The sequence below is a fragment of the Oxyura jamaicensis genome, chromosome 1 (assembly GCF_011077185.1).
Source record: "Oxyura jamaicensis isolate SHBP4307 breed ruddy duck chromosome 1, BPBGC_Ojam_1.0, whole genome shotgun sequence".
NCBI lineage: Eukaryota > Metazoa > Chordata > Aves > Anseriformes > Anatidae > Oxyura > Oxyura jamaicensis.
This window is the reverse complement of record NC_048893.1, coordinates 41,109,063-41,135,095: the sequence shown is the minus strand read 5'-3', so window position 1 is coordinate 41,135,095 and position 26,033 is coordinate 41,109,063. Positions and strand designations below refer to the sequence as shown.

The following is a 26,033-nucleotide window of genomic DNA, read 5'->3' as shown; positions in this document are numbered from 1 at the left end:
TGGTTTTGTGGACACGTTTGCCTCCTAACGCTGCTTTTATGATCTCTGTTTCCTGAGATATCTGAAGAGCTAAGTCTCATGCAAGCCTTGATGGATGTCTGCCTAACTAATGCATGTAGCCATTACTTTGTATTTTCCTTCTTTATTACATTTTCAGAATCAAAAGGAGATAAGCATTACCATGAGCCGCTGTTATCAATATCAAGGAGACATACACACAAAAGATGTTTGAACAAAATGAAATTCTACATGTCAGTAGTAGACAAGCTGTTGTTGGAAAGTGCCAGATAATTAAATTTAACAGTGAACCACCAATTTTGGACCTCTTGTAGTGATGTGATCTGTCAGGCACAGATAAGAATTCGTATTTAAAAAAAAAAAACAAAAACAACAAAGTTTCATATTGTGTCTCTCATTTTTTTTTTTTTTTTATGTGAGAACAAAATAAACTAGTTGTTTGTACAAACAGTTCTAAACAGTATGTCATGCTATAAAGGACAATGCTCTGTTTTGGTTGGGCCATCACATTTCTGATAATGCGAGACATCAATTATAAATAATAAAGTGGGAATCGACGTTCACCCAGTTTATCAAAGAAGTTCTGGGAGAACAGCAGAGGCTGAACTTCGTCTCAGGTCAGTTTCCTATCCTGTGGTCTGGAGAACATGCAGCAACAAGAGGAGAGGTGGGCAACAGAAGGGATATGGCAGACCTTCCCAGCCCAGAACAGAGACCTGGCCAGCTGCCTGCTGCATCTTGTGAGTGCCTCCAGCGAGCTCTGGGGGGATTGCCCGTTCTCTGGCACTGATGTCTTTTTTGCTTCTAACACATCCTGGGCTTGTAGATTTTGGATTCAATCTAGCAGAGAATGCAAGCATTTCTGAATATTTTAGAGGAATGAAAATATATTTTTTTTCAGTGCCATATGTGAAAGCTTACAGGCAAAATTTTGTCACAACGTGATCTGTTTAATGAACTTTCTGCGTAGCGTGATAGATGGTCCACAAATTGTACTGTAGCAAAAATGATTAACCTACTAGCTTGCATTTTCAGCACAGATTTTCAGACATACTTAATATCCCTAATACATTAAACACAAACACAACTTTGTATCTAGCATAAGCACAACCCTGCTGAAAATAAAGAATATTTTCTTAAAATACATCATGGGATTTATTTGGTTTGTACTTACAAAACCATTTAGAAAGATGAGTTCCCTTGCAATCAGTGTTGTTACACTAACATAAAATAGGTGTCTGAGTGATCACATTAATAAAAAAAATTCAAGATATCAAAATTCAGTAAAAAAAAACAAAAAAAGTTTTCATGAGTATCCTGAGAAAATTACCTTTGCTTTCATTCACTGCTTAAAACGTTTGAGGGGAGCCTTGTGGTACTACGTGTGGGTGCCCTGGCACTGTCAGGGGGCTGCAAGGGCACATGATGGACACAGCCAGTTCCAGACAGCTCCAATGGCTTGGCTGGGCCCAGCAGCCACCCTGGGGGCACCTAAAGGAAAATGGATTGGGAAAGGGCAAAAATCCCGGACAGTGGAGAGGACTGAGGAAAAAAATGATTAAGGAGGGGGAGGAGGCTTGGGGCCACATGGAGGTGAGAAGGTGGAGGAGTTGGGAGTGAAGGAATGAAGAGTGTTGGGTGGAGGCTTGGTGGTGGTGGGTTGTTTTTGTTTGTTTTTTTGTTTGCTTCCCACCATCCAAATCTATTTTAATTAGCAATAAATTAAATTGGTCACTATCTCAACCTCTGAGCTTTTCCATCTTCTCTCCTGTCCTGCTGCTGACGTGGAGTGAGAGAGTGGCTGAGTGGGTGTCTGACATTCAACCAAGATCAGCCCACTACACTTGGAGATCAAGTTTGGGAACTGATTTTACTAATTTGGGTAAAAATCAGCCCAATTATAGGAAAGTGAATGGAGTTCATTATTCATTAAAATGCTAAGCATGCTTATGATGTGAATGTCATGTGCTACACGGAAGGTAAATGGTGGTGTCTGGACACATTTCCACCAACCTTCTTCTATGAAGGCTCAGAGTTCTGGAGTGCTTTCAGGAGCTGCTTAAGCATATTTAAGGTTTTGCTACTGCCAAAACAAATGAGATCCTGTCCTACTTCCCACACATCACCACACTATTCCTTGTGTGTCTGCAATAAGGCTGATCTGACTGAAAACTACTCTGTTAACAGCTAGTGCTGGAACAAAGATTGTCATTTCCAGCAAAACTGCAGTTTTAGACGATCGTAAAGCTATAACCTTGGTCTTTTCCAAGGTCATGACTCCAATGTACCTTTGAAAATATTTGCCCTTTATAGACTTGGACCATAGCTGTTACCCCTACTTTTACACTGGATTTTCTTAAAATGTCTATCCTGATTTATTCAGATGCAAAGATGGGCAGATATATCCTGTTGATTTTTTTTTTTTAAAGCTAATTTGTCACAAAATTTTATCTGTATCATTTGACCAAACCTGTGATAAGACCTAAGGACTTTCTGAACCACATTAAACTTATGATCTACCTAATCTTGTATCTTCTTTCTGACCACTGACAGAATCGATGATTTCATAAAGTGTGTGACCTCCTGCAGTAGTTATTTGGAATGTACTTTGCTGAATGAAAAACATCCTATCCACACATCCATTTATTTTGCTCTACGTTTTTTCTTTCTGCTGGAATCTTGCAAGAAATTACTGTCACAATTCTTGTTGTAATACAAATTCCAAGTGATTCTGATTTCTGCAGGCTTCTTCCTGTAGGAATCCAGTGGACCTTCTATCCAGACAGTTAAGAAAGGTAATATTCTTCCCAGCTATAAAGTACACTCACAGATATATTCTTTCCCCATAAATATTTTTTTTTTCCCTCCCCCAAGTGTTTTTAGTTTCTTTTATTCCTGCCAAAAAGTAAGGAAAAGTCATGTTCCCCCCTGCCAACTCTCCTCCCGCCCCCACCCCCCAAAAAATATATATGCAGGAAAATGAAGTGTGTTTTCTGACCATCACTGGTGCTGAGATTGACTGGGAGAAACAGCAGGGACTCCAAGTACCACCTCTGGCTCAGTGAGCTAACTGTTTGATTGTTCTCATTTTATTTAACTGCTATGTATAATTGCTGCTGTTTTAGACTGTAACACAATAAATACAGCACTGTGGGAAGAAAGAAACCTTTTTTTACACCAGCAATTTCATTCTCTTCCTTAGAGGGAAGAGAACAGTAAGACCTGAATTTAACCATATTACTTTATGAAATTTTAATCCCCTCCCTCCCCCCTCCCCCCCCCCAAATTCTTTGGTATGTCTGTTTTACCTTCAATTGCCAAAACCCAGAAGTCTCATTGCATCCCATGTTGCCAGTATAAGGTAGTAAGCTATTTTCAGCTAAGGAGGTTATACACAGTTAAATAAATTTCAACAGATTAACTGAAGTAAATTTTTCATTATTGTTCTCTGTATTTTAAATAGATTAATGCACCACAGGCCTATATAAAAAACAATTTTCTTTGTTGCTTAAAGGTTTACCTTTAAGATGGAAATGATTACAGAAGGCAAGATGTATCCATCTACAGCCTAGGGATTTTAATTTATCAGTGGCATGTTGGCTTCTAGAAAAGAAATTAAGTATTATGTCAGGAAAAAAAAAAAAGGCTAAAAATACAGGAAAAAAAAAAGTGCTAATATTTATTTTATGACAGCCTTTTCTCTGAGACAGGTCTGGAAACTGGCAACTTTGTGCACCCGTAATTTTGGTGTTCACTGGAACAATGCTTTAGTGCTTGATTCTTGAACACTCCCATGATATGTGAACATCTTTCTAGTAGATAGTACTTTGTTGACCAGGAAATCTAGAAATGTAATACAATTATATATATAAAGGCATAAGTTTGGAACTTATTTTTTCTCAGCCAACTTAGAGAATAGACAGGGAACATCCTCCACCTTGTGAAGAGTTTAATATTAGTTTATAAGATACTTTTTTAAAGTGAGGTATACCACGTATAAACCCTAAATTAATTACCAGTTCTCTCTTCCAGTCAAATTCACTGATTGAAATGAAATTTTATTTGTAGTCCTGCATGCTCCGTCATAGTTAGTGGTTTTTTACTAGCATGAGAGTGAAATGGGTATTCCAGGTTTTGTTCTTGTTTTCCTGAATGGTCTAGAAGCAAAATACTGCTAAGGCAAGAAAAGAAGAAAAACTTGTGAGAGCTTTGCTATAAACTGGAATGTTTTTTTGCACTAAATGGGGTCAGAGAACTGAAAGTAGTTGGTTTGGAGCCTCCATCATTTACAGCCTTCCTCTGTGCTCTGTGGGGATTCCCTTAGTGGTGATCCAAGCACTAGTCTACATTTCTTGAATGGCCAAACCAACTACAGGGGAAGTAATAGCAGAACAGCTTTCATTCTTGTTACTACAGTCAAAAAAAAAAGCATCACAATAACACCAAAAATCAACTGACCAGAAATATGTATAAATGGAAAGAAGAGAAACTACGTCTAAAACACTTGAAGGAATATTGTTAATATTTTAAATGGATTTTTTAAATAGAAAGATCCCTTGTAATGAATAACTATCTGCAATTATTTCTTGTTTCAGTAAACACTTTCTAATACTCAACAAGCCTCAGAAGGTATTTCCCCATGACTCTGCTTATTAAAGTATCCCCTTTAACCCACTTTGTAGTTTTCTCAATGTTGTTGAATTGTCTATATATAATACGCTACCAAAGAAACTCTATGAAATGGATGACAGATTAAGAAGCATTTCTAGTTCAGATTTGTGTAATGGATCCTCAGGTTTTATCGATTTTTTTTTTTTTAAAGTGCTTGCTGTAAGTTTTTTGAGAAGTTCTTGGGGGTCATTCTTATTGAATTTTTGCTTTGATTTGCTTCTTCATTTTGTATTTACCTTATAGTCATCTTTATTCTATTGCACATTCCTAAGAACCCTATTGTAGCTCATGGGTCTATGTGGATAATCTCTTTAGTAGCAATCCACCTCAGGGCACAAGACAGTCCAATATGCATGCAAGTACTTGAAGCTATTGTTCAAATGGAAATTCAGATCCCCAAACATTTGCCTTGATTTAAATTAATTTGAGTTATCTATAATAACAGATTTAAACATTGGTGACTTACTTCCAGACACATTCATAGACAGTATTTCATATTCTCAGAAGAAATTGTCTGTAACTGAGACACGCAGGATAGTGAACTGAGATGAAAATTAATTTTATCACTGTGATGAACACACTACTACCCCAATCAAAATTCATCTGCAGGTTTTGGTGGAAGAGGAACAGATGCTGGGGAATTAGAAAATAAAATCTTTTTTCAATCTCTCTCTTTCTCTCTCCTCTTTTTCCACGTTCAGCACAGAGCTGTACTGTGTTTTATTACCAAAAATAAAAGGTAGGCTTTGGGCAAAGTGACAGCCACCACTAAAGTCATACATCAAGAGTTAGTTTCACAACAATCTGCCTTACAACAGAAAAGAATAGTAGTATTCTTTCCAAGTGAGTTATTTTCCTTGGGGACAATTTACTTTGAGGACATATTGCTTTGCATTTTCTTATGGCTTTTCACTTGTTTTGTGAATTTTCATTGAAAGGTGCCCTGACATTTCATTGTCTTTATATGTTGTTGCTTTTCATTTGACCTGTGAATGATTTCCACTTCCACATGCTCCCTGTGAAACATCTGCACAAACAAACAGAAAAAGTACAAAAAACTCTAACCCAAATGAAGTATTGAAGCCCTTGCCAGTATAAACAATTGGGTATGGGAACTGTGACATGCCAATGGTAACCCTATAAATATCTTCAGACTATACAGCAACTGTTTTCATCTGTTAAGAGGATGGTTTTAGTGCAATGTTTCACTGAAATTGCATCAAACCTAGCAATTATAAGGAATCTTAACAGAACAAGATTGTTTCTCTTACTCTCCTCATCCCTGGAGGAAATATCAAAGCAATTGGGTGAAGACAGGCTACCTAGGCTATAGCAAGCAATGCTGCTTAGGCATAACATATTCAGAAAAGTATCCATGCAATTTCCTAACAACGGCTTATTTGGTTAATTTCAAATAGTTATCAATCAAGAAGTATTGAAATAAAGCTAAATAGCATAGTAATACGTTTTCAGTGTTGATTGTTGAAGCATTTTTAGATGAAGCAGTAGCCGTGGCAATATAATAAATTAATTTCTAAACGTTGTATTACCAAAACAACAGCACTTAATCACCTTGGAGCATCCCTAAAAAAATAAAATGTTCCATTTCCCATTACAGTAGTTAAATGGAGATGAAGAGGACTTCCGCTTACTAATATCTGTGAGCTCTGTGCATTTTCACTTATTGTCTTTCAAAAAAAAAAAAAAAGCCTCCTTCAATGAAATTACCTTACACAAAATAAATACTTCATTAGTATGTGTGTGTGTATTTATATATCTACATATATATGTTTCTAGGCATTATTACTCTCTATTATTACAATTACTATTATTACAATTTCAGTGTCCTGTCTACGTCACTGGTAGAGGAGCTTATGTAATGACTTGGACTACAACAGCTTTGTGACTACTAGTGGAGACTGAGTTGTACAAACATTAACTCAAATGGAACTCGTTAGCTAAAGATGCACAGCTGAAATATCTACAACCTGAAAGACCACAGTAAAGTATATACAGCTCCTGTTCCTTAAGAAATTCATGTGCAAATATATAAGAATGCACACTGATGAATGGATAAAGCAAAGACAAACCTTACTCAGAAATTATCTGTATACTGGTGCACTATGGCAGATGTCACAGCATATTTTTTTATGATGCAAGGCTGCTCAAGATCATCTATGGATAATGAACCATGACAGCTTGGGATTTGATAAAATGCAAGTTGATGGTGAGAGCAGACAAAAAAATAGAAGTGCTATATGAACAGTCAACAAATGTATATAGACCATCTTTATCTTTCATGGCAATTTCAAATATCATGTATTTCCACAGAACTACATATTCACTGATCTAATAGACTTTACATCTGAAAAAGCCATTACTTAAAATTATTTACTACTTCTATTTTATTTCTAGGAAAGTGCCATGCCTTAAAGCATTTAAGCAGGTACAGAAGGTAAAAAAATCCACGTTTGTTGAAAATACCTTATATCATTGGTGTCAACACAGTTTTCTTTTCACAGGAAAATCTTGAATGAAGGCTCTATCCGTCAGTTTCTAATTTCTTCACAGCTCAGAGACAATCCCTTTTCTCCCTTTAAGAGAAAGACATTCTACGTAAACACTTGCATGTACCTCTGCAGCTGTATTTTCCATCTTTGCTTACAAACAACTGCTGCTTAAAAAGTCTTTTAATTATACTTGGTTTCTTCAATGCCTTTCAGCTGCTGATTGTCAGAAGTTGATTATCATGAGAGTTAACCAGATTGTTAAGATACACAGAAAAAAAAAAAAGGAAAAAAAAAAAAAGAAAAAGACATGAACAGGTTTCCTTCATCATGGGCTTATTTGGTCTGTTTTCTTAGTGTGCTCCAATATTATAGATATATATCTGTAGTTTTAGTCAGTGAGATAAGTGTAGTCAGTTGTAGTGACCCACAAGGTTCCTTAAGTTAGCATGCTCAGTGAACTCATTTGATACTAAAGAGACCTGGCTATATTTTTTTCCTTCTATACACAATTCAAAACAGTTTGTATTAAAGGGCAAAAGTGACAGAAGAAAATTCAGTCTTTAGACTCAAATAATTCTGTAGAACAATTCAGCTTATGCCCCATATTATTTTTCTTCTATAGAGTCTCTGATTATGCTTAATTAAGAGAACTCACCTAGCTTTTTCCCCACAGCTCTGACTACATGCTCCAGTGAAGTCTGAATGCTTACTGTACTGAAAGTTGTTTGAACAAGACTGTTAGAGATCTTTAAGACTTTTGTAAATCAAATCCCCTATACACATGCAAAGGATAGGAGAAAAGCGGTATCAACATATTTATCCTACAGATGGAAGCTGAGGTACACAAAATTAACCAGTATGCTGAATGTCAGACAAGGAATCTAGCTTAAGGAATCTTTTCAGCCATAAATGTCTTGAATCCTTGATCAATACCTTCATCATACACCATAAAAGCTGTTCTCAATGCCCATCTCTTACATGTATTGCTGTTGAGTATTTTCCTTAGTGTGAAATACAATCATTATTTAATTTTACAGGTCTTGGCAATAGTTAAGACAGTAAGAATATTAGAAATAAAGATACTTTATTGCACATTGCAATTTTTATTGCGTATTACAATTTTTATTGAAAATGCTTAATTGCATAATTCAAAAGTTCATTGAAAGTATTTTGAATAGTTTTGAAACTATTTTTTTTTCATGACTTATGTACTAAAACATCAATATTATTAACCACAGCAGTAAAAACAATGAAAATTTCTCTAAATATATAATTACCCTTCCAATTTTTTTTAGGGAGTAAAGCCCATATTAACAAAGAGCATTGAGTCATCATCACCAAAGTCATGGGGCAACAAGAATTTACACCACCACTTAATGTGTCTTTTCCATCAGAAATTAAAGAAAAAAAAAAAAAAAAAAAGAAAGAGGTGATATCCTCCAAATGACTCCAAGATCTCTGGCTTTAATGAAATAAATATCAGGGAAAGCTGGTTAAAAAATGTTCCGGCTCTCAGAGTCAACAATTATTTTGTACCTTGTGGCTGTCTGGATAGAATATACTTATTTATCAAAACAACACAGTAAAATTAAACTCATTAGATGCAAACCACAACATTAATAAAAGAACACTATTGCAATGTCAAGCACTCGAAGTTTAATTCAGCCTCTTTCTGAGGCTTTTATGACAGTCTCTGAGTACCATATTTTGGGGCAGATCTAAGCTTATTCAGCACCTATGTTGCTTGATTAAGGAAATTAAAGGGTCCCCCCATCCTGCTCCGTGAGTGTTCTCTAATTTGTATAGAATTCACAGTAGATTCTTAAGATAAAATTGATTTTCATTGTGTAATTTTGGGGAGATAAAAAAAAAAAATCCACTCTTTTCTTAATGGATCCTTTTTTTTTTCAGCATATACTGCATGTTCCTATATACTGGAGCACAGCTCTCAGTGTAGGCTCTTTTGCTGCCTTCTTGGCTCATTTCTCAACCAGTCCCAACTCTCTTCAGCTACGATTACTAGCTGTTGCTAATGGAACTATGTTGGCAGCTTAGCCTGCTGTCCAAGTTCAAATTCCTTATTAAAAATGTTTTCCCTAGAGATCCCTGCCAATTCTCTTTTTGCCTGGTTAATCCCAGTTTCCCACTCCATGTCCAATTTTTATGTTTTTTCCCATTCTCCAGGTTGACAAATCATCAGTAGTCTAGGGCTTTTGCCCCTTAAGCCTTGGTCACCTGCCCTCCCAGCCCAGTGCTGACAGTTTTTGTCCATTACTGTTACTCTTCTACCTACTGTGGTCCCGGCTGGGTCCCAGCAAGTACATGCCAGCCCAACTCCCACTGCAGGGGCTGGCTCCTTCCCATTGCACAGAGGAGTTACCAAAAGCCATTGAAGAATACTGTTTATCAATGCCATTAGTCTTGCAATGCGAGTATGTTCAGTCACTCTGTGGTAATGCTGCATATTTAACAGCCTAAGATGCTGAGAGAAGCTTGAGAACACCCAATAGTGACTGCTACTGGAGGTTTTGCATCTTCAGCGTTAACAGATCTCTCTTGCCTCTGTGAATCCCAAACCATTTTAAGGGTTTTCAATTTTGCTAATTCTAAGTGGATGTTCATGGGGATGGCCACTGCCACATACTCTTCAAAACTGGCAACCTTACTGTGAGGCAGTAATACTAACCTCACCTAAAAGGAAACTTTCAAACATGACAGTTTTGTGCAGAGATCTTAACTGTGTTAAAAAATCCTAGTGAGAAGCAAATATTTCAAAGGAGACAGCAGTTAGCCTTTGGGAGTCAGAGAAAGATGGATAACTTAATCAATAAAGTAAGTTTTAGTATGTTAATAGAGGTAACAGTGAAACGTGATCCATGTTTCAACAAGAATTTTCAGGTTTTCTTAGAGGTTTAAAACTTCTTTTTACAAGTCCCTTGGGTAGCAGAATGAACCTCTCTCACTTATTGGATGAACAATGCATAATACTTTGCGTAATGAAATTAAGCAGCCTGAAATACATGTGAACATGACTAATGAGACAAAATGCAGCAGGAAAACCAAGCAGATGGCTTGAGCATTCTGGAACAGAGTAGCAAGGAGAGATCTGATTTTTTTTTTTTTTTTTTTTCAGGATACATACAGAAACACAAACATAATCTTTGCATGTCTGTATAATACCGCATCTGTCAGCACTTTGATAGTCTATGTATCACAAACAAAAGCTTGCCAGAATACTAATATCACTGCGGAAAATCTTTATGTGTCTTCCACAGTGATGCCAAATGCAAACAAAATGAATGGAAAAAAAAAAAAAAACTTTCGTATTTTGTATCTTGCTTTTTTAAAGGTATGAGAAGATACCTAAGTTAGTAATGTATTTTAAATGAACCAGTCTTCAAACCTTTCTTCACCAAGAGTCTGGTTCTTAGAGACCTCCTCAGTAGTAAGAACATTTTGGGGAGAGAAAAAAAAAAGTGCATGCATCAAAAGATGATGGGAAATGGCTTTTTGTATCAAGAAAAGTCAATGACTAAGTATGCTACCAGTAACACAAGAGCATGAAGATAAAATCAGTTTGCTCTCTTTCCTTTCTGGAAAAAATGAAACAAAACAAAGAAACAACTTACACCACAAAACAACAACAAAATAAACACAGAAACGATTAACTGTTCATTTCTACAATTTGAGTTAAAATGAGGGTCACCAGGTAGCTTCTCCTCAAGAGGTACTCTTTGGTGAAGGGTATAATTCTGCTCTGCATACAGCCCGTAATGGCACTGGCTGTTTACATCTGCAAACTTCTGAAAGTGCCAGCAGCTATGTTATAAATAACAAGCAGATTCAGAAAGTGAAAGTGTCTGAGCAATTTTGCAATGTCTTCCTTCTGCCTTCTCCATCACAAATGATTGGAATATAATGCTTTCAGATGCTTGTTTTCTGACAGCTCAGATTTTTATTTTTTTTCACTAGAAAATTTTATTTAATGTTTTAGAAAAAAAAAAGACACTACCTGTGTATAAATACATTTTGTCAACAAAGTAATTTTAACAAATGGTCAGAAGAACACAATTTATTTTATCTGCACCTGTTGGTAAGTATAATAGTCTGTTCAACTGTTGGTGGTAATAATACAGCTGTAGCACACCTATCACATCTTTGACTACTACATACTCCTATTAGGTGGTGCTTGCAGTGCAATTTGGTGGTGTAGAATATTTTTACTACCAAAACAAATGGCAATGGTCTAAGACTGACATTCTTTAATCCCTTCAGTTACTTTTTAAAATAAAAAGTAACTCTGCACTGTTTGCACCAGTTTCCCTTTTTTAAAGTTCATAACTTTTATAATCGTAGAAAGATACTGAATAATTTCTTGGTGTATCACTATTCAGCAAAAAACAACCCACAAATTTAGTTCTGGAAGACAGTAATGATCTTCTTTATTATTTTTCCATTGACTTCTGACTGCATTACTATCTCCTGTACTAAAACAAGCAAACAAGCAAACACACATTTCTTTCAGTCTGAAGCATGTTAAAGTTATCTCTTCTCTGCAACAAGCACATGAGTATCTAAAAACATGGCCTCTGTAGCCAGTACAGTCTTACAATCATCCTTGACCTAAATTCATCAGGTGACATATGTAGAGATTTGGATGATATCTTTATTCCACTCTAAATGATTCTTAATTACACTGCAGCACAATTTTTAAGCTTCAACTCAAGAAAAGTTATGAAGTATTTATTACATGATAAATGATCTTCAGCGAGAACTACAACACACATATATAATTCCAGCCCATATTACTGGTATCAGGTCCCCTCTGACCTTGCATTATAAACCTTGGCCACTGTTCAAACTATCAGCAAAATCCAGCTTATTTCACCTTCCTTACAGCTTTCAAACATAACTTGTGTTAAACATGAGTTAAACCTATCACAGTACCAATAAAAATGTGGGGCTTATGATCTCAGTACTTTGTATTTATGATCAAACGGGGTCTGCAAACGACCTGAGAAGCATTTCCACCAATTGCATATGGAATATTGTACAATGTCAATACAGATCCAATAGAATTTTGTGAGTTACAGTATCAAGTGATAATTTCTACCTTGTTACTGCTGTAAAATGATATTCTCCTACTGTAGAAATGTTTTAAAATAAATTCAACTGTAAAGCTGTTTTTGTGATGTTCTGCAATAATTTGCACCAAAACAGAGTGCTCAAACTGTATTTTTATACCTTTTTAGAGTTCAGTATAATGTTGTATATATAGAAAAACTAGCAACCATAAAGGAAGCTGGTAGGAGCAAAGTTCAAAACAAACAAAAGAAGGTGGTTCTTTGTTCAACTCTGGCAGACCTATGAAACTCTCAGAAACATACTAGGGACGCAAGAAATTAAAAAGTTTCAAGGTGAAATTGAATGATCACTAAGAAGAGCAATTAATTGATATTTAGACAAACTGCACCAGAAATCCCTTGAGCTGAAAGCAGTCAGAAGCTGGGAGAATTTTCAATAAATGTGTAATATTTTCTTGCCCTCTTCCTCATTTCTGTGGAAATCTATGGCTTGTTGGAGACAGGATGCTGCACTCTGTAGGTCACAGGCTACAAGAATCCCTGGCCTGAACTGATGAGACCATTCTTCCATTCTAACAAAAGATGCTCTGAATTTGCCCTATATTTTTGCCTAAGCAAGGGAAGGAAACAGATGCCATCACATTCAAGGAATTAGGCAAAACCACTCTATGATGCATATGCATTACCCAGTCATCCTTAGTATTGCATGTAAGTTCATTTCTACTGAACAAAATTGTATGTCTTAAACTTGGTATGTTCATGATAATCATTCCTTTAGCAGTAGTACAACTGTACCTAGAGTGCAAGTTCTTTGCCATCTAGAAAAAATCATAATTCAAAAAGCCCATATGAGGGTTTCACTACATCACAAGTGACATTTATCTGGACATTCCGAACAGTTAGTCTGTAAATACCTTTGGATTAAAATCTGCAAGAAGAGTTTACATCCTAACATAGCATATGTTCTTATGAGGCAGACAGGTGTAATCACAGAATCCATCTCATCTGGAAAAGCAAGTGCAGTGCATGAAGTGATTGCAGTACAGAGTCATGTGTACACAAATACTTGTTACCATCTGATTTGGTAACTGCAACAGAGACAAATTTGCTCTCTGCTTTGTTATAGATACCCATACTGTAGCATATAGTTACGTATGTATAAAAACCTGACCTCAGAGATACAAGGCCAACAACTTTGAGTCGTCACCCTTCAAGAAAATGTGCCCATCCACAAATGACACAATTCAAGTTCATATGTGTTTTCTAGTCTCTCTGGTCTCAGTAGGAAATTTCTGACTTTCCATTTGGGGATATTTTCACCAAGAGAATTTGATCTTAAATTCTTGTATATCTGTTAAAGTTATACACATTTAAGGAAGGAAATTTTGGTCCCTTTCTACTTCTTTAACAAAAGCAGTAAGCAACAAATATATGCAAAAACCTTTTTAGTATGCACTGACAAAAAGTATCAGTCTTGATCTTGTTATTTAACTGAGAAGAGTCAGAAAGTATTATAAATATGTCCCTATTTATTGGATTGTGTGAAAAATTCTATATAATTATTACCCTCCTACTCCCACTTCACTTATGTAAAGAGTTTATTCCGTAACATTCTTTCACTTTAACCACATCTCAGATAATTAACTATGAACTTTTTTACTATAGCAAAAACAGACTGTTTCAGACATCTTGTTCTCATATCCTATATATTTTTTCCTCCACATTAATGCTGAAGCATGCAATAAAAAGTATGAATCAATAGTTCACTACAGTGTGAACACATCAATTTTATATCATTTCCTTATATTGTGCCAAGTCCTATCCTCAAACTTCCATTCTGACCTCTCTTACCAACCTAATTCCATACTGATCAACTCATTTACTTGCTACTAAGGAACAATTTCAAGCTTAAACTATGAGTGTGACCTTCAATTTATGAAAGACATCAAACACAAGATCAATCTGATGGTATAGACCTCACTGTAGATGGAAAATAAACTTTTCATGCTGTAAGTGAAAACAACCCAAACACGTAAAACTAACAAACTGCCAAAGAAAGGGTAAGTTTTTGAGGTTCTGTCTTCCATATCTGTGCATGTGCTCAATTGGCAATTATTAAAGTCAACTGATGTGACCAGCTGACAAATTATAATATCAAATCAAGAGTTTAATGTTCTTTGCCGACATCCAGCTGATGTGCAGTGTTCCATGCTGAACCCATAAAATTCTGTATGTCCTTTTTAAGATGTCAAAACCATCTTCACAAAGCTTTCGCAATAGGAGTTTACAGTTTACCAAGACCCTATACATTATCTCAGGTTGTATTCTCTTCAAAACAATAGTTTATTATCCAATTAGATTTGAAATAATCTTTTTTTCCTTACAAACCACTTTCATGAGTTTATTTGCCATTCTTCTCACATACACAAAGAAAAAAAATCCACTTGCAAAGTGTTGTTTCCTAACTGCAACATTTAAAGGGAAGGTTGCTATTTCCTCTGGCAAAGACTTATGAACATAAAATATGCTGTAGCCATGAAACCATAAAAAATATACAATCAAATTACAAATCTCAAAAGGCATGAACTTATCACGTGCATCCAGGCAGAGCTAGGGATCAGATAAAGATTTTAATTAGCTCCCTTGAAAATTGCTGTTCGCATTTAGAATGAACAAAAAGTTCATCATCACTTCTTTTTCATCCACTATCCAGGAAGCTTCATTGTCAGAAAATACACTAAAACTCTACAATCAAGTGATGAGATAGGTGCACACATAAAGCAGTCAAATTATGGTAAGTTACAAGAAAAAGCTGTTTGGAGTGGGACTGCTAGGGGAGTGGGTGTCCTATGAGGAGAGGCTGAAAGAGCTGGGACTGTTCTGCCAGCCCTCCGAAGAGGAGGCTTAAGGGGGACCATGTTGATGTACACAAACACCTGAAGGGAAGGTATAAGGAGGGTGGTGCCAGGCCCATTTCAGTGATGCCCAGTGGCAGGATAAGAGGCAATGGGCACAAACTGAAACACAGGAGGTTCCCCCTGAATATGAGGAAGCTCTTTACTGTGCAAGTGACTGAGCACTGGTACAAGCTGCCCAGACAGGTTGTGGAGTCTCCCTCCTTGGAGACCTTCAAAACCCGCCTGGACATGGTCCTGGGCAACTTGCCCAGGGATCCAGATGGGATCTGACTGCAAACACTGGTCTCTCACCACTTGCTCTCTCATCATTTCCACCCTGGTTTCCAGGCACACTGATGAACAGGCAGCCAGGATCCCAGAAAGCGCTTGTCATGCAGTCTAGATGTAGCTATCAAGGTCACAGTCCTCAAACCAGATGGCACCTCTGCTGCCATCAGTCTCATTTCCGACTCCTTGACATGCCACTCTTCAAATGCCAATACAACAAGAAAAAATACTTAACTCTCTCATCTCCAGGTTTATGTTACAAACAAAATAAACACCTCATATCTGCAACTGAATCACCTCCCGTCTCTCCCCCCAACCTTTTTTGGAGGGGGAGGAGTTGTGCAGATAAGAGATGAATAGTAGCCCTCATTGATATAAACAGAACTTCTCATGGTTGTGATTACACATGTATAAAAGGAAGTAGAAAGATGATGAAATAAATAAATCTGATTTTCATACCACTTCAAAGGTTAGTTCAGGAATATTGTAACATGGTCAAAATATTATTGGAGGCAAAAATTAATTTCCACTATAAATATTATATTGCATTGCATTCAGGGAAACAGAAGGTTGACTCACTACACTGTTGTCAGTCTATATTGAACTGAAACAAATTGGAGAAATAATTCAAAATACAATAGCATTCTCAACAGTTGCACATGCTGTCCAGGCTATTTAAATATTCTATAACTAATGGCTCAGAAAGGCACAATTGACAGTGTGCAAAGACTGGATGATGAATCATCAGGTAGTTTAAGTAAAATTTTGTTTCATTAACTGTTTTGTTTTTAAACCACCTGCACTGTATTGTCTTATGTACCAAGACAGATCAAATTGTTCTCAGTCTTTTGCTAAAAACTAGACAAGCTTACAAATGATAAGTTTTATTGTATTACAAGATTGATGCCAAACTGAAGAGCTGTGTATTGTGAGATTCCAATTATCTATTTTTTTGGCCAAGGATTTAATATCAGCCATTGTTAAAGATGAAACTAAGCCAGATTTATCAAACCTCTAATAGCTTTGTGTCATATGGAAGTAATTTTCCTTTTTGTCTCCCCATCTTCAAAATACATTTATTAGTCCTCTTGAAATGTAATTTTTCAGTTGAGGTTTTTTCTTTGGTCAGCTGGTAACCAAACAGATTACAGCTAGAATATCTTCAGACTGAGGAATAAATGAACACAGACCATTGATTTCAGTCAAATCAGACCTGACTTCCACCATTGTAGATACTGTCGGTGCTTGCAGTCCTTTGTTTGGACAAGGGGCTGAAGTATTTAGATGCCTGAAGATGCACATAAGCACCTATTGGAGTTTACTGAAATGTCTAAATGAGTAAGTGCCTTATTTCCATGAACTTCATAGGAGTTTTCTAACTAACTATGCATTTCCCTTCAGCTTTGCTCCTCTCCAAATATTTCTTACCAATATCTTTAATAATGTTAATCAGAGATCTCTTTTCCCAAAGGGTGACCATCAAGATGTAACATTCATAGCAATACGGCAAACCTTAAAACCAGGGTATGAGAAATCTAGTAGTTCTAACTTTCAGCAAAAACATCTTAGGTTACAGCATTGGCTCAATTTCCAGGTTCTGTGACTGCAAGATTATTCCTTCTGGTATATGTGTAGCTTTAGCTCTATCTGCAATAAATATTACCATGCAATGTTTACGATATACTAAGTTTTTTCTTCACTGTCACATGATTTCAGTTTCTGGGTCCCTCTTACTTAAGAACTGCAATTGAATCATAAGGAAGATTTTTTTTTCTTTTTTTTTTGTAGTCACAGGACTGTAGATTTATGTCATTCATTGTTGACAAAAAAAAAAATAATGATGCTAATAAGCCTGCTAATCACCTGGTCTTACATGTTCCTTTATGGAATTAAGGAACTAAATTAATTCTTTCTTTAACCATTCCTCTAATTGCTGGTGGGTTGATTTTGGGGGTAAGGCGGAGAGTAAGAAGGGAATTTGTTACTTCATCTTACGTATTTTTATGGGATGCCAGCTTCTACTCTCACACATTTTCCCCAGAAAATTAAAACTCATTCCTTTTTAAGCTGAATCCAGAGGTTCAATAAACATTGGAGTTTCAGTGTATTGGGAACTGTGCAAATATGCAGATGAAAGAAAAACATTATAGCAATAAACAAAGAGTTTAAACATGCTAATAACATACTGGAGTCATGGTACCTGGTTACTTTCAGAAATTCCCATATATAACTCCTATTTCTATCAGAAAATCTACTAGAATTCCTATCAAGCAGAGCCAATTCAGTAAGAAGGCTATACATTACTACCCGAATGAAGGTGTAAAGACACAACATAAAGGACAGCTGGAAAAAGCCTAGAAAAAAGATTGGATTTTATACATAGAAAGGAAGCAAAACATGAGTCCTTTAATAAACATATCCAGATTTTTCTTAATTAACTCCTCAGAATGGTATTTCAAGAAATAACATTTATGGGTCAGTTATGATTTGGATTTTAGAAAACTAGCAAAAAATAAAAGTATTTCAGTTTTTGTTGTATGCACTTAGTGGTTTTGGCATTACTTCTGTACTATAAGAACATTCAAAACTATATTCAGTTCAAATGACACATCCAAACAACTTACCTCTGAGTCTATATTAAGACATGCATTCTAGCACATCAGATGGGAAGAGCCTAGAACAAAGAGATGCAAGGCCAAGTTCTGCTACTATATCAGGCTTTCTCTTGTGGAGAATTTAGATGTCAGTTACAAGCATCTTATAAATGATTTATGTTTTCCACAATCACCATTGATTAATTATGACCTACATTAGCATTCAAACAGAACCTTAGCATTATGACCCTTCAAGACTGTACACAGTCATTTCAGGTGAATTACTGGTATGATCCCACAGAATGCCAGTAAATAAAGAGAGAATCTCAACACAATAACTATTGAGGAAGTTTAAAAACAAACAAACAAAAAAGCCTAACAATGAGTCACAAAGTCATGTTTGTGTAGATATTATTTTTAAGTGTATCACTTTGAAAATATTGATCCCTCCTGTTAATGGCTATTCTAGTATACGCCATTCAGCTCATGAAAGTAAGAATCACTCTACATCAGTCTATGTATTCTTTGAAACACATGTACAGAATGATACTAACATTATGAGAATTTAACATCCCAGTGTAGGATCTTTCACTGTCCTTTAAGTGAAAGAGTACATGGATATACAATGAGCAATACTGGAAAAGAGGGCATTATGCTGCCACAAAAGCATTTTGAAGCATGCAATACAGTAAGCTTCTATAAAGTAGAGCTGCGACTGAAACTAAAGTAAGTTTTTGTCCCACTAAAAAAGTGCTGGAGATAATTAAAAATGACTTGTTAATTCTGCAAAAATAGCTCTTAACGTAAAGGTGAAATATATAGGTGGGTGGAAAAAAAAAAAAAAAAAAGAACAAAATGACCATGTAAGAAAAATCAGTAACATTTTAGTTGCAAATAGAAACATTTTTTCCATAAATGCTATTTATGTTTGCTTCCAATTACATTGCTAAAGTTGTGCAAAAATAATTTATTTCATTAGATCCTGTTTCTTTACAACTATACTCAACATTACTCATTAAACTGATGTGCCATTGAGACAAGGGTATTTTTACCCTAGTCCTTTAAATCACTTTAATATCTATATAATTCCTTAGGACTAATTTAATGACATACACAGCTGAAAATCTAGCCAGCTGAGCATCTTCATCCCTTTAATCTAAATATTATATCTCTGATGATTAATGAGAGAGTAGATTTGTGTAAGAGTCCCATATAGTCCCATATAGCTATAAGCCATCCTATTAACACAAAAAGGTTTATCACCTGTTCCTTTGGGAACTTAGATGTTTTGCAAAGATTCTTCCCCCCACAAGCCTTAAATAACCTTTATAAGAATTCTTTAAATACCAAAAATCAGGAGAGTAACAAATCACTCCTACTGAGAATACATCCTACTAATAAAAAGGATATTAAAAGCTCACTAATAACAGAGGCTGTGACACCATATTTGAAAGTGATTTATGTCTTCATTAGATATTTTTTGTTCCAAACAAAATTTTGAGAAAGTAATAGCTGCTGCTGAAAATAAAATTTACAAGGAATGGAGCCACATTTTCTGAATCTTTCCAGTGATACAGAGGCCAAAATTCAGAAAGCAAAGCAGTGCTGACTCAAATTTTAGAGCCTCAAACCACAGTGCCAACAAGCATAGTACTTGTTAAAGCAGTCAGTAGTACTGCTAACCTGGCTAAAGCCTATTATGTACAAAGACCACAGAAATAAGCTGTTTAACTTAGGCCACGATCAAAACTAACTAAAAGTTATGCATTCTGTAAGATCAGCTTTCCAGGACTTCTACTTTCTTCAGCTGTTATACCCAGCTACTGTCTCTTGTCTTAAACTGGACTTCTGTGTCAGTGTTGTCTTGTCATTACATAGAGTTAACACCTCATATGATGGATCTACATTTCTCGACTAGGTATTAGAGCAGTCCCATAGTCATGAAGTTCAAAGAGAGCTTCCTCAGGCACTCCAACAAGCACAGGAGTATTTTTCTGTTTTGAAGTTTTCATCCACTTATTTCTCAAAATATAAGACGTTTGGCACTAGTTCTAAGATTAGACTCCTAGTTTCATTAAAACATACCAAATTATTTTCTATCCCTCAATAACACAGAAATGCTTCACCTAGGTAATGGCCTAGTAGCAATATACCCATCATGGCTCCTTCACTTTTGCTTGGAGGAAGGAGCTGGTACTTCAAAGTAGTTAACAAGGCACACTGAGGAATTGTGGACTATATGCAGTTCTGAGCAAGTTAAAGACTGTTCTAAGCTACACCAGAAAAGCCACTGGACCTTTGTGAAAGCTTGGCCACCTCTGTTCCAAAACATACACCCACATCCTTCCCTCTCACTGTAGATGTTATTCAACAGAACTTTAACAAAGTTAAACATGCACACACACAACAAACTCATGCGCACAAACCCTCACCAACCCAAGTGTCCCATGATACTTTCATGATCCCTTTCTTTGCCATGCAGATGTAATTAATCAATGTTACTACTCAGGAATAGATACATTATTATTGGTATCATCAATACTGTTATTTTAGGCACCTGGCTGCAAACAAATCAAGACAATGCTGTTTTACATATAAGCAAAAAAATATTGGAAGTCATCCATAGCTCAAAAACAAACTAAAAAAAAACAAAGCAAAACAAAAAACAGGAAAAGAAATATAAATGGAAACCTCAAAAGAAACCCTGCAATCTCCTGAGATACACACTTCTGGGCTTTGCTCAGTATTCCTAAATTAATATACTGAGAGTTCTAACACTGTATGTCTATTATCCATTATCATCATTATGTCTAGCATCCATTATCAAAATCCATGCAAAAGCAGTAGGAATTTTTCTTAGTATTGAATTCTTTCAGCAATTAAACTTTTTCTTCCTTTTTTTTTTTTTTTTTTTTTTTTTAAACAGCAAGCTGAATTACATCAGTGACCCAGCATTTGGCAAGTAATGCAACACATTGTGGAGTACTTGAATTATTCATAAGCATGAAAAATACTATACTCCTTCAAAAGGCAATAAAATAACCCCACTAATAATCATATCATACAGACAAAGGAGGTTATGAAAGTTAGCAGAAGTTTCCCTAATGTTTTGGTGGGTAAACATACAAAGCAACTAAATGCAAATTAAGCTTTGACCTCTCACTCTTTTTTTTTTTTTTTTTTTCTTTTAACCTTTCTCACTTAACTCAAACATGGCTAGAATCATACATTGCCACTTTTTCCTCTCAGCTGAAAAAAATTATTACAACGTTATTAGTACATTGTCTGAATTTACACTAGTCTTCTATTATGCTGTATCACTGAACCTATGGCTGTCTCCAGTGTGCATTCATCTTTCTCCTTCAGGCTCAAAATCTTTTTCCCCTTATTTTTTCACCTTGCCTTCTCACATTCTTTTAAGTGGGAAATTTCATTCATCAGTCTTCTCATAGCAGACATCCTGTTCCTACCCCAATGAAATACTTAAAACCTATGATCTGCCTAGCTCTCACTTATTCTTTACTGTCTATACCTATCTGGCAATAGCTTTGCTCATCACTTTTTTTTCTTTTTCTCTCTTCTCTTGCAGTATCTGTGCTGAACTTAAAAATTGTGATTCTGGGGTGCTTCGGTTCATCCTTATTGATTTCATGCATTCAACATCTCTTTGGGGAACATTCTCCCAACTACGATTTGACTGGCATTTTCCATTTCCTCCTTTCAGTCTTCCTTAAACCCATTCAATTTGAGCACTAACTCGACTTAAGCAACAAAATAGAAGCCAATGACTTCTTTTAAGAAATATCATAATATGAAATTGTAAATGTATTCTATTTCATTTGCATAAGTTAGGCTAGATTAAAACTTGAATGAAAAAATCACATTGCTCCTTTGAATATCTGCATAACGTTATCTATATGTATTGTTAAGTAAAAAGTTAAAGGTTTTGTGTATGGAAATAAGAAAAAAAAATCCAGAGGTCTCAAAAATATTTGTTCTTCATATAAACACATACATATATGCACAAGGTATAACAATAAATACACTAGCCTTGTTCCCATGATGGTTAAAGTAGCTGTTAATAAAAAAATAAAAACTGTACTTGAGCAGAAACAAACAGTAAAAGAATTTTCACCTCTAGAATTTTTGCCTCTAGAATTTTCACCTCTTCACACAAAAAATGAGAAAGGGATCCTATGCAAGAGGATGGTGCAGAGGTGATAATGCAGCTTGATTATGCTGAAAATACTGAATGAAGGGATGAAGATAAGATGGATAACAGATGAGGTAATCTCAGTTATGTTAATTATACAACTCAGAAGAAAAGCTCAAACAAATCCAGCTGACAGTGAAAGTACAGCCTCCAGCTCAAATTCTGAAAGAACAAGAAAATGACATTTCAGGTAGGAAGATCCCTATCTTGTCCTTATATATATTAATAAGTAGAATAACTTAGAGTAGTGAAGTATGAAGAGCAATATGAGTAACTGATGTCCAGTAAGCATCAATAATGTGTGTGTTTTTAGAGGAAGCTTTCAGAAAACATACATTTAAAGACAAGCAGGTCAAGGGAGGATTAAAAGTGAATCACACTAGATCAATTCAATAGCTTTCTTCTGGGTTCTGTTTGTTTTTTGTTTGTTTTGTGTTTGTTGTTGTTGTTGTTGTTGTTGTTTTGTTGTTGTTTGTTTTAAGACACTGGGAATGTGATAGACCTCACATATCTGAAGTTCAGGAAAGCGTTTTCACAGAGTACCAACATGGGAAATCATTACTCAATCTAGAGGAAATTAGGAGTAATACCAGGAATATTAGGTCAATAAGAAACTAACTAAAGGAAAAATGGAAGTGATTAGTGTTGAAAAGTTTCAGACTAGAGAGAAGCTATTAGAGAGTTTCTCAATGACCAGTCTTAGGAGCAATCTCATTAAATATTTTCATAATGACCTTGGCAAAAGTATCAGTACTATACTGGTGAAATCTTATGATAATTCATTTCTTGGGAAGTAATCAATACTGAGAAGCATTAGGATATCCGTATGTAAAGGACATGATGACCTTGAGGACAGGAATATTATTAAATGAAATGAAACTGTAAGACATTTATGGCAAGGCCATCTCCCTAAGGACTAATAAAGACATTTATTCTAAAAGCCACAAGCTCGTCAGTTGCAAACAACTGAGGTAGAAAAGGATCAGTCCTAGGACTTAAGTATGAGTTTTTATTGTTACATGGAGAATGCAATCCTAAGCTGTATCAGAAAAGATTTTTCTGGAGAGAAGGTAATACTGATGCTATTGTACAAGATCCGGGGGAAATCTAATCACTGATATCTCTAATATGCCACAGAATCCTGCTCACTCATGTTAAAGAATGATAAGCTTAAATTGGAGGAGGTGCAGAAAAGAGCTGCCAACCTGATCAGAGAAATGGAAAATCTATCTGACAAAAAGAGACTAAAAGTGCTTAAGCATATCTGGTATAGTGAAATGAAAAAGTATGAGAAAATATGCCAGGGAACTGAACAGTGATGGAGAAAAATAATTATTCAGTCTAGGGGCCACAGCTGGCACAAGGAAGAATGAATATAAGATCGCTATGAATAAAGTTAGGCTGTAAATTAAAAAATAAAAAAGTCTAAACATTAGAACAATGAGAATCTGGAACAGCCTTGGTATAAAAGAAATGGATGCAGCTCCTATCCTCTCCTCAGACTAACAACTAGGTGCATGGTGCTTTGGAAGATCATAATGTAGACCAATAGAAAGAGCTACTTGAAACAGTAAGGAGATGCAGCTGGCAACCCTACCAATCTTCCATTTCCAAAATTCCTTGAACAGTAACCAGGATTTTTCATAAGTACTGATATCTTTTTACAGTATCGCGAACTGTTAGGTGACATTTTCATATACTTACCAACTCTGCCTTAATTAAAGCAAAATACCTAGAAAAGATGGCATCCAGTACCAGCCATGAAGAATCCAATTTCTCAGCTCTCAAATCTACAACTCACCCTCTTCTCAATACATATATATATTCCTGCTAGTTTAAAGACATGCAGGCATGGTGATTTTCTTTCTTTGTTTGTTTTATATAACTTCAGATATAGTATAAAAGATGCATTTACTTAATGTATCCAAATGAATATAGAAAAAGGAGCTTTCATAACACCACTGTGTACCTGTACTGCTCTTCCACTAACAGCCACTTTCCAGAACAGGCTCACATGTGCAATTTATTCCTAAGGAGGTAAGAACTGACAAAAGTCAAGTATTTATTTTTTGTAAAGAAAGAGTCTAATCTAACTAGATACATGAATTTAGACAGTTCAATTACCATAGACCCTTGTGTAGGGATATTTAAAGAGCAGTAACCTTTTCATTTGTCTAAAAGGAAATGACTGAGGATCAAGGAGAGGGGTGCGGTGAAAGAGGAATGTGTCCGTGAGATGTTGGCAGTGCTTTCTTTTATGATAAGGTCAAGACTCTTTACTGGGCCAAATGAAGAGCCAAGGAAAGCCATCATAGGAGGTGCCTTTTAAAGCTTAGTACTTAGTAATACAGCTGTTGACAGAACAGCATCCCAGCTAATCATCCTCTGCCCAGAATGTGGGCCATTACAGAAAAAGATACTTTTTCATACTGTATGTTTTGCATTACCATATTGTTGGAGTGTTTACCAGAGCATGCTGCTCAGATCTTCAGAAGCCTGATTGAAAGGGAGGTAAACTGCTTCATACTATCATTAGGCATTATTAAGTCAACTGTGCACTTCCCAGCACAAGCACATGCCTTAGATTTAATTGCCTATTGCAATCATTATTGATAATGTATTCAAACTTATTTTATATACATGCATAAGAAACCACCTATATTGAAACACAGATAGATAGTGAGAAAATACACTATTAGCAAGTGATATTTAGAGCTTGTTTCTGCGCTAGCATAATGTGAGGAAAGGCAACATTAACAGCAACATAAGAGAACACCTATTTTCTACATAGAAAAGGAAAAATAAACAACTGTGTAAAAATTTCATTCAGGAAACAATTTTCTGGTTAACTATATAAAAGTATCTTCTGTGTCCAACACTGCCCTGCAACGAACAGGTATTCAAACTTGTGCTTTTATTGTTATTATGAGTTATTTTCCAATACTTCCTGACTACAGTGAAGTTACACAGGATTTATATGTGTTAAGGGGATAAAAGACTGCAGCTCAATGCCTTCAGTTCAACCTGCTCTGAATAAAAAGTTGTCCATCCTCTTTTATCACCAAACTTGCAAAAAAACATTTGGACTTGGCTTACAGAGGCGTCCTAGAGAGCTTCATGTAGGCTTAGGATGCGTGTGCTGTGCTTAATGAAAGACATTCTGCAATAGCAGGGTTCAAGGATACCTATTAACAGCTACACTGCAGTCACTGTGCTACTTGTGAAGAGAGAGCCATAAAGGTTCCTGTTTACACTCAATTGGCTTCATTTCTTCCACCCAAGATATGGCTTGCTCTGTGCCCATTGACATAAGTGGTGTCACGGGATGTATTGCTGTGCTTTTGCACTATTTAAGTGCAAAACCTACCATCATTCCCAATTTCTCTCCCTCCCTTGGGGGGGATGAGTCTAGAAAGAATCTGATGAATTATCACTTCTGTGACCTCGTTTGAGAGCTGAAAGTACAGATCGTATTTTTAAAACATGGAGCCTTCCAGAATTCACTTTCGGTTCATTAATTTTTTCAGTATTTGCTCTGAACTCTATCTTCAAGGTAATTCATATCTCACCATCAGCCATCTTGAAAAGCTGGCTTGCTATATATGTGCTATATAGGACTTTGATCCTAGATCCCTAGAAACACAGAATGATTAAAAAAAACACTTTGATAACTGAACCCCAAATTTACATTTAAATTAGATGTTTCTTGAAAAAATAACTATTCCATGTTGCTCTAAAACTATTAAAATGTTCAGTTT

At 35.8% G+C, this 26,033-nt stretch overlaps 1 protein-coding gene across 5 annotated transcripts in view; it reads right to left on the bottom strand.

The window, feature by feature from the left end:
• Nucleotides 1-26,033, bottom strand: part of SYT1 (synaptotagmin 1) — a 354,238-nt gene that overhangs the window by 267,256 nt on the left and 60,949 nt on the right. For 3 of the 5 annotated variants that reach the window (XM_035334744.1, XM_035334778.1, XM_035334761.1), the window contains exon 1: nucleotides 7,174-7,279. The exons of the other annotated variants lie outside the window; for them this stretch is intronic. The gene's annotated coding sequence lies outside the window, so the exon portion shown is untranslated. Of the gene's footprint in view, nucleotides 1-7,173; nucleotides 7,280-26,033 lie in introns of those variants that run through there. 5 annotated transcript variants of the gene reach the window in all.